Raw genomic sequence first — 9688 nt, 5'->3', positions numbered from 1 at the left:
CAGAGATGTTAAAGGAGCTGAGATTAAAAAATGCTTCAATGAGCAATTATGAACACACTTGAAACAAGTGGAAAAAAAATAGAAAATTTCAGGAAAGAAGTAGGTCTCCTCAAATAGGTTATGTAAATAAAAACTAAATGGAAATTTTAGAACTGACAACTACAATAACCAAAATTAATAGGTTTAATTTCAAAACTCAGTGGATGGCTCAACAGCAATATGGGGGAGACAGAGAAAAGAATCAGTGAACTGAAAGACAGAACAATAGAATGTAGCCAATCTGCTAAAACAGAAACAAAAATAGAAAAATGGACTGAAAAAAAAAAAAAGAATAGAGCCTCAGGGACCTGTGGGGCTATAACAGAAGATTTATCATTTGTACCATCAGAGTCCTGGAAAGCAAAGACAGAGAATGAGGCCAAAAAGCAGTAGAAGATAAGCTGGCTAAAAACTTCCAAAATTTGGAAAGACATAAACCTACAGATTCAAGCTGCTGATAAAAACAGGACAAACCTAAAGAAATCCATGCCAAGACACATCATAATTAAACTTCAGAAAACTAGAAACAACACAAAATCCTGAAAACAGCCACCGGAAGAAAATGACACCCAAGTACAGGGCAAAAACAATTAGAATGACAGTGGATTTCTCATCAGAAACTGTGGAGGCTGGATCAAAATGGAACCATATTTTTCAGGTGATGAAAAAATAACTTAAAACTCAAAATCCTCTACATAGAAAAAACAGTCTTCAGGAATGAAGGAGAAATCGATGAAGATATTCTCACATAAAAGAAAACTAAGGGAATTTTTTGCCAGCACACCTACCCTAAAACAATGGCTAAAGGAATTTCTCTAAACAGAAAAGAAACAATAAAAGTATTCTTGGAACATTAGGAAGATCAAAACTGGTAAGAAAAAATCGAAAACTCTTGAGTTTTCTGAATTATGTTTGACAGTTGAAGCAAAAATTATAACACTGACTGATATGGTTCTAAATGTATGAAAAGAAAATATTTAAGACAATTATATTATAAATGGGAGAGGGTAAAAGGACATAAAGGAAGTAAGTTTTCTATACTTTACTCAGACTGGTAAATTCCTGACATCAGTAGACTGTGAAAAGTTATACACATATAATGTATTGAATAATACCTAGGGCAATCATTAAAGAAGCTATACAGGGACGTCCCTGGTGGTCCAGTGGTTAGGACTCCACTCTCCCAGTGCAAGGGGCCCAGGTTCAATCCCTGGTCAGGGAACTAGATCCCGCCTGCTGCAACTAAGAGAGCCCGCATGCCACAACTAAAGATCCCATGTGCCACAATGGAGACCCAGCGCAGCCAAATAAATAAAATTTTTTTTTAAAAGAAGCTATACAAAAAGATACACTCAAAAAACACTATAGAGGAATCAAGTATAATCCTAAAAAAAAAAATTCAAGTAACCCACAGGAAAGCAGAAAAAATTTAAAAATGAAAAATAGGCCAAACAGAAAACAAAAAAATAAAATGACAGACGTAAGCCCTAACACATCACTAATTACATTACATGTAAATAATCTAATACTCAAATTAAAAGACGGAAATTGAGAGAATAGATTAAAGACATGACCCAACTATACGCTGTCTAAACAAATCTTGCTTCAAATATAACAATATAGGCAGGTTGAAAGTAAAAGGATGGAAGAGATATATCATACAAACATCAATCAAAGGAGAGTAGGACGGCTCTATTAATATCAGATAACATCATAAAGATGTCAATCCTCTGCTTCCTCTCATGCATATTAACTGTGTAGAGGCATGGGGGACATATGTTATTTAACATATTGAACAAATATGAATATATCTTCTTTTGTCTTCCAGGGAGGTGGGGAGATGAGGTGAGAAAATAAATCTCGTTTCTGCTTGTTCCCTTTCACTTACAGTGAAGAAGGGTGGAGGGAGAAAAGACATGCTAAAATTTCAGTGTTTCTCCTGATTCTCCTCTGACACTAGTGGAGGGACCTGAAGGTGAGAACAGTTCCTTCACTTAGAGCACACAAGGTAGGCTGAGCACTGCGATGTGTCTCTCAGATCTGCCTTCAGAGAAGAGGGATGCATTCCCCAGCTGCTGGGAGCGCTGCCAGGAGACAGCCCTCACCTAGCAGTCCCCTTCAAGCATTGCTTCTGCTGGAAAGAAAACCGCCTCCCCCAAGGTCCTGCACCCTCTAGGGACAGCTGCATCCAATGACTAATTGGTGCCACGGTATAATGGCCCAGCCTCTTGTCCCAACTCAAGACAACGCTGAAGGACCATCCCAGCTTCAGAGTAACCTGTAGGATCAGCTGTGGCCTCTATTGACAGTGATCGCAAATCAACTCCTCCCTGTGCCGATCATGCTTCCTCACTTTCCTTCCACAGGTATTGATCCCAAGAGCACTTTCTAATAAATACCCTGTGTCATAACCTCCAGTCTGCTTCCTGGTAACCCAATTTGGAACCACCGGTGCCAAGAATGATCCAAGAAAGCAGATACCGGCATGGAATCTCTCAGCTGTCATGAAGACCCCATCACAGGTGGTAGGTGAAGCTCAGATAGCTCTGGGCACACGGTGGCAGTGCAACTGTTAAAACTTTCACGGGTGGTGAACTGGAATGGTAAACCAACTGGAAGGATTACGCTAGATGGTGCGATGTATAAGATATTCAAGAAGTGCGGAGGAAATAGTGTCTATGAAGACAGTGGAAGGCAGTTGGCTGTCACCGTTTAAAATTATAACAAAGGCCGAGAGTGATTAATTGGCAATTTAAAGCTATATGTAGAATCCAGAGGGTCTTCTTGGTAGCATATGAAAAGGCTCTTGTCCTTTACCAAAGAGCAGAGAAAGCTGAGGACCAAACCCAGGACTTAATTGTAAGATTAACCAAGCTCTTAACCTAAGCATGTTTACTAGGTCAAGGTCAAGACCCTGTTGGGAAAGAATGGGATCCTGATACATGGTATAGGGATATCTGAACTAATGCACCCAAAATCTTGGTCTCAAGGTTGAGAACAGTAATCTCAATGAAAAGTCATGATTTCATGTTCAGTTTCTAGACCCAGAATCCATTGACTAAAGCAAAACCTGGTTCCTGGGAAGGATTCAACAACACCAGGGCAAGTGTACATGGTAGTGATTATCTCAGTCTTTCCCTAAAGGACCCTACAGCCATTTACTCAGATAACTGTACACTGAGGAAAAAGAAATACCCAAAAAGTTCAAGATTCTTGGGCACAGGATCCAAGTTCACACTGATACCTGGAGACCCAAAGCTTCATCATGCTTCGCTGGGGTCATTTGGGAGCCAGGTAATAAATGAAGTCTTGGCCGGATTTGACTCACGATAGCCCACCAGGTCCATGGATTCACCTAGTGTTCATTTTTGTGGTCCCCAAATAATTAGAATAAACTCACTTGATAGTTAGTATAACCACTACATTGGTCCCATGGTCTGTGGAGTAAAAGCTATCAGAATGGGGAAGGCCATCTGAAAAACTCTGAAACAGCCTCCCTCAGCCAAAATAATAAATCAAAAGCAATATCTAAAAAAAAAAAAAAGCAATATCTTATTCCAGAAGGAATAGCACATATTCGTGCCACCCTTAAGGGCCTGAAGGACGCAGAGGTTGTGAGTATTCATTATCTCCATTTTATTCACCAGTCTGGGCCCTATAAAATCTAGGTGGATCCTGGAATGACAATGGAATACTGTAAAATCAACCAAGTAGTGGTTTAAATTGCAGCTGCTGTACTGGATATGGTATCTTTGCTAGAAAAGATTAATATGGTTTACAGCCTTCAATCAGGCAAATACATTCTTTTCCTTCCCTTTCAGAACAAAATATCAGAAACAGTTTGCATTTAATATACATTTTAAAGTCTTGTCTCAGGACTATGTTAACTTTCCTGCTTTCCAACATAATATACTCCAAAAATGTTGACTAGATGAACATCCAACAAAACATCAGACTGGCTCACTATCAACGACATTATGCCAAATGGATCTAATGAGCTAATTGGACCAAATGAGCAAGATAAAACTGATACATTTTGATTAGTGCCAAGCAGGGCCAGAGGACCCGAGCTTTATGAGCGAGTAGCCAGGCCCCCCATGTCATCCACCACAGCTACATCAGCACCTTTCCTTCAGCTCACACCTTTGGTCATTTGTTCATCAATGGGTCAGTTCAGTATGTTTGTAGAAGTCAAAAATAGATGGTGATTGCATTATAGCCCCTCTTAGTAATGGTCTTGAAAGACAATAGTGAGGTATGAATAGAGCTTCAGGCAGTATACCTGACCATCCACTTTGGGTGGAAAGAGAAGTTGCCCCTGGTTAGAATCTATGTGGACTCTCACAGGTGGTGTGAAATGGCCTGATTGGATGCAGGAACCACCAGCCCCTTCAGGGACTGCCTCAAAAGAGCCAACTCATTCAAGGTCATGCCTCCTTCCCGTGGCAGCCCACATCCAATGACTGACTGACACAGGGTAGGGTTCCATGCTTCCTGTCTCCAAGACCAGACATCCTAGATATTTCCATATGGTTAGCTAAGGCCTCCACTGAGACTGCCTTGCAGCTCAACTTCTCCTTCTGACCAATTACCTCCTTCCCTTCCTTTCCCTTCCCTTTCCTCCCACAGGTTGTTGATCCTCAAAGCACTCCTTAATAAACAGACTGCATGCTAATCTCTGTATCAAGAGTGTGTTTCTCAGGGAACTTAACCTGTGACACTATCTTTGAATATGTTAAGATGAGCTCCAAGGTAAGTAGGAATTGGGGAGTGTTATGGACTGAATTGTGTCTCCCTTCCAAATTCATACGTTAAGCCCTAACCTCCAATGTGACTGTATTCAGAGATAGGGCCTTAAGAGATAATTAAATGAGGTCATAAGTGTGTGATCCTAATCCAATATGACTGGTGTCCTTAAAAGAACAGGAAGAGACACCAAGGATGTGCACACATAGAGAAAAGGTCATGTGAGGACAAGTAAGAAGGCAGCCACCTGCAAGCCAAGGAGAGAGGCGTCAGGAGAAATCAAATCTGCTGACACCTTGATCTTGGACTTCCAAACTCTAGAACTGTGAGAAATAAATTCCTGTTGTTTAAGCCACCCAGACTATGGTATTTTGTTATGGCAGCCTGAGCTGACTAATACACAGCCCTAGCAAACTAATACAGACAGCTAAAGGACTAAGTTGAGGAGATTCCCCAAAAGAGAGAAATAATGAGATGTGAGGTTAATCTTGATGGAAAGGAGCTGACCAATAGTTTGGAGACTGGAGCCCAAGGGGGAAAAATGAGACCAACAGGACATTTTCATTTGGGGGGTTGCTGAGGGATTTTGTGATGTTTTAAGTACTTTATAGTATTAGGGTATAAGTCCTCCTTAGGTGAGAGGCTTGAGGATAAATCAATAAAAAGGTGCTGAGGTCCACATAGGGCTGACCCTAAGCAGAGAGAAGAATACATCCACAGGAGATAAGGCTCAAGGGAAACTAGGAGTTCACTTGGGGTAGGAACTCAGAACCATATAACCAAGTGGTCATTAGAACACAGGCCCTAGGAATTCTCAGAAATCTTGGAGAGCCCACTGGCCAGAATGTGGGATAGATGTCCATGTCAATTTTATTTAAATCCAAAGGAGGTTGACTTATGTTAGAATTGGGATATGTCGACTCTAGTTTGGGGCCCTGTACCCCTTCCTCTATGGTTTTATCATGGTTTTCATGATCATCCTCTTATCCAAGGACAATTGTAAGTTCCCAAAAAGAGAGACCATGTTTCATCTCATACCACCCAGAGAACCTAGCCAGTGTCAAAAATAAATAAATAAGCAGGTGAGTATGTGAATGAATGACTGAATAAAACATCTGACAGGGGCAAGACACTCTTCTCTTTGTAGTAAGAAGATTATTCTAGGGACATTTGTGTTTGGGACTGCCCAGCCTCCACTCCCCCTTTCTGAGGGCACTCTCACTTCCTTTAGCTCTTTCTCCATGGTTCCAGACTGATAGGACTACACTCAGGTTCCTTGCGCTCTCTGACCAGGGAACAAAACCAAGTCCATCAGATGTCCTCTCCTTATAATTTTAAGCTTGAGCTGAGAGACACAGAGATTGAAAGTAGCATTCAGACTACTGGCCCCCAACCAGACTATTCCTTCTATGAGCTTCTTGTTGTAGTTCTTGGGCAAGTTAAACTCCCTTTTGGTACCTAAGTTTCTTCATATTAAACACTGTCTTGGTCCATTCATTTTTCTGTAACAAAATATCATAGGTGGCTTATAAACTTATTTCTCACAGTTCTGGAGGATGGGAAGTCCAAGATCAAGGGGCTGGAATATTTGGTGAGCCAGCATCATGATTCATAGATGGTCATCTTCTCACATGGCAGAAGGGGAAAGAGATCTCTCTGGGACCTCTTTTATAAGGGCACCAATCCCATTCATGAGGGCTCCACCATCATTACCTAATTATCCCCTAAAGGTCCCATCTCCAAATACCATCACAATGGGGATTAGATTTCCACATATGAATTGGGGAGAGGGACACAAATATTTAGTCTATGTTAAACACATGCACAAATACCCACCTTTCAAAGGTTATTGTAAAGATAAGAATTAATAGTAAACACTTCACAGAACACTTGCATAGTGGGAACTCAACATATGTGAGTCCTTCTATGCCCTTACCTTTCTCTACACCTACCAGAATCCTACAGTCAGTGCAGGGCTCCAGGATGCCCCAAATAGTGCCACGGGATATAAAACAACATCTTTGCCTTAAATAAGCTTTACCTGGAACTGATCCCAACTGATCTGCTGTCACTGTAAAGGCTGGGTGAGTGAGTGTGTGTTTTCAATAAATTCTTTAGAAAAAAAAACCATCAGTCAGTGGATATTAGGACTTCCCTGGTGGCGCAGTGGATAACACTCCGTGCTCCCAATGCAGGGGACACGGGTTCAATCCCTGGTCAGGGAACTAGATCCCACATGCATGCTGCAACTAAGACCCGGTGCAACCAAATAAATAAATAAATAATTTTTTTTTTTTAAATCAGTGGATATTAGCTATTCAATTGCCTGCCAGTTGCTCTATTCCCATTGGCTACTTTATTCTTAATGTGTCTGAAATAAGCCTGATTCTGCATAAACTCAGTGACATGCTTATAGAGTTTAAGAAATCACTAATATGTTTCCATTTCTTCTTTATACTTTTTTGTATTGTTTGTTTTAACCAAAAGATTTTTGTATTATTTATAAAATCAGAAAAAATCTTTTTAACAGAATTGAAAAAAAATCACTGAAGTATATCCCTGCTGTGCCACCAACACAGGCTGTGTGGCCTGGGAAAAGCCCCACACCCTCTCTGGACTTCAGTTACCTTCACTGTTAAAGGCAGGGATGAGCCCAGATGCTCCCTCGGGGTCCCTCTCACAGTCTTGGACTCTACATGTGTTTCAGAGTCTCTCGCCCACTGGAATAGGGTATTTTCTTTTGCAGCACTACCAGCCAGTGGGCAACCCTCAGTCTTTTCCAAGTCACAGCTGGCACAGCTGTAGCCAGAGTTCTGTAATGTGGGCAGTTCTTGGACTGTCCCAGAGTGAGAGCTTGCAATCAAATCCAGAGACAAGCCTTGTTTCCATGATGTGTAAGGCTATGCCTGCCGCTTTTAGGGTCTCTTTCATCTGCTGTGGGTATCAGGCACTTGGCCTGTTCACTGAGTCTGGTTTGCTGTTGAAAGAGAGCATAACAAGCTACTGTTCTCTGAGCAGGTGTGCTGACTGGGGGAAAGGGTGATGAGTATGCTTTGCGAGTATTAAATGCACTCAAAACGAAATCACCCTTAATGAATGGATTCATTAAGACACAGGTCTGAACTGCCTTGACAATAAGCATGAGAAATGAACAAATACTTCCTTGCCACCATCTTTCCTCTCTTAATCCAGGAAGGCTGTTTTCTATTCAGGCTTCAGCTGCAGTCCCAGAGTGTCATTACTTCTTGATTAGCATAATGAGCACCTGAGTAGTAATGGCCTGACAAATTGCTCTTGTACTTCTGTATTTAGTAGGGCACTCATTCAAGCAGCCAAAGCAACCTCCATCCTTGCATCCAAGTAGAAAATCACCAGTATCAGAAGAACAAAAATATGGGCAATAAATGTGTGCAGGCAGGTGGGAAGGATGGAAGGGAGGGAGGGAGGAAGGAAGGAAGGAAGGAAGGAAGGAAGGAAGGAAGGAAGGAAGGGAGGGAGGGAGGGAGGGAGGGAGGGAGGGAGGGAGGAAGGAAGGGAGGAAGGGAGGAAGGAAAGAAGGGAATTCCATCCCATGATAAAATTTCAGACCTCACTTGGTCAGCATCCAAAGAGGGCATGAGTTTGCTTGGAAGACCCACTGTGGGTTTGGGCTTTGTCTCAAAGCCAGCCTCTGCACAACAAGAGAACAGTTATCTGAGTGTCAAAGAATACTGCAAACTTGGAGCAACATGGATGGACCTAGAGATTGTCATACTGAGTGAAGTAAGTCAGACAGAGAAAGACAAATATCATATGATATCGCTTATATGTGGAATCTTAAAAAATGGTGCAAATGAACTTTTATAAAACAGAAATAGAGTCACAAGATGTAGAAAACAAACTTATGGTTACTGGGGGGAAGTGGGGGAGGGATAAACTGGGAGATTGGGATTGACATATACACACTATTATACATAAAATAGAGAACTAAAAAGGACCTACTGTATAGCACAGGAAACTCTACTCAATACTCTAATGGCCTATGTGGGAAAATAATCTAAAAAAGAGTGGATATATGTATATGTATAACTGATTCACTTTGCTGTACACCTGAAACTAACACAACATTGTAAACCAGCTACTATACTCCAATAAAAATTGAAAAAAAGAGAATATGGCAAACACAGCGCTAACGGGGGCAGAGAGAGAGCATGTTCAGGACAACCTGTCACCCTGTCGGGAAACACCTGCTTCTTGAGAGCGAGCACAGTTTAGTGAGGAAGGAATCGGGCTTTGGAGCAGTCTGCCTGAGTTTGAGTCTCAGCTTTGTGACTGACTGACAAGCCGTGTGATCTTGGACGAGCTACCTAGCCTCTCTGGGACTTACTTTCCTGCCCTATAAAATGCGGAGTAGGTAGATTGCAAATGGCCATGAACACCCTGTAGCTCCTTCCATCAGGAGGTGGGGATTTTCATGCCTCCTGTCTCACGGTGTTACTATCTAGCTATAAAATTCTAGGCTACCTGGCACAAAGAAAACTTTCCATAAAATGTAGCAATAGTTATTATTATCATACTGTTATTTGTCATTATCACGTCACTTGTGTGGTGCAAGACAATGTGACAGGAAGGGGCTTTGGAACCAGACAGGCATGGATTCAATGCCAGTGCCACTCACCGACTTTGGGTAAATGACTTCTCTGAGCTTTAGTTTCTTCACCTGTAAAACTGGGACAAGCAATGCCACCCTTGCAGGGCTGTGGTGAGCTTGGCACAGAGTGGGAATCTCACGGAAGAACACGACTGCCACCACGCCTGCTGCCTGGCATACCCAGGGCGGCAGGACCTGAGCGCCCGCCGTGGGCACCTCCCCAGGCCCACCTGGAGCTCCGAGGGACCTGGAGAGAACACGGGTGCACTGAGG

This window comes from Balaenoptera physalus, assembly GCF_965194825.1.
Source record: "Balaenoptera physalus genome assembly, chromosome: 14".
In the NCBI taxonomy this organism is placed as follows: Eukaryota; Metazoa; Chordata; class Mammalia; order Artiodactyla; family Balaenopteridae; genus Balaenoptera; species Balaenoptera physalus.
Note: the sequence above shows the minus strand (reverse complement) of the source record.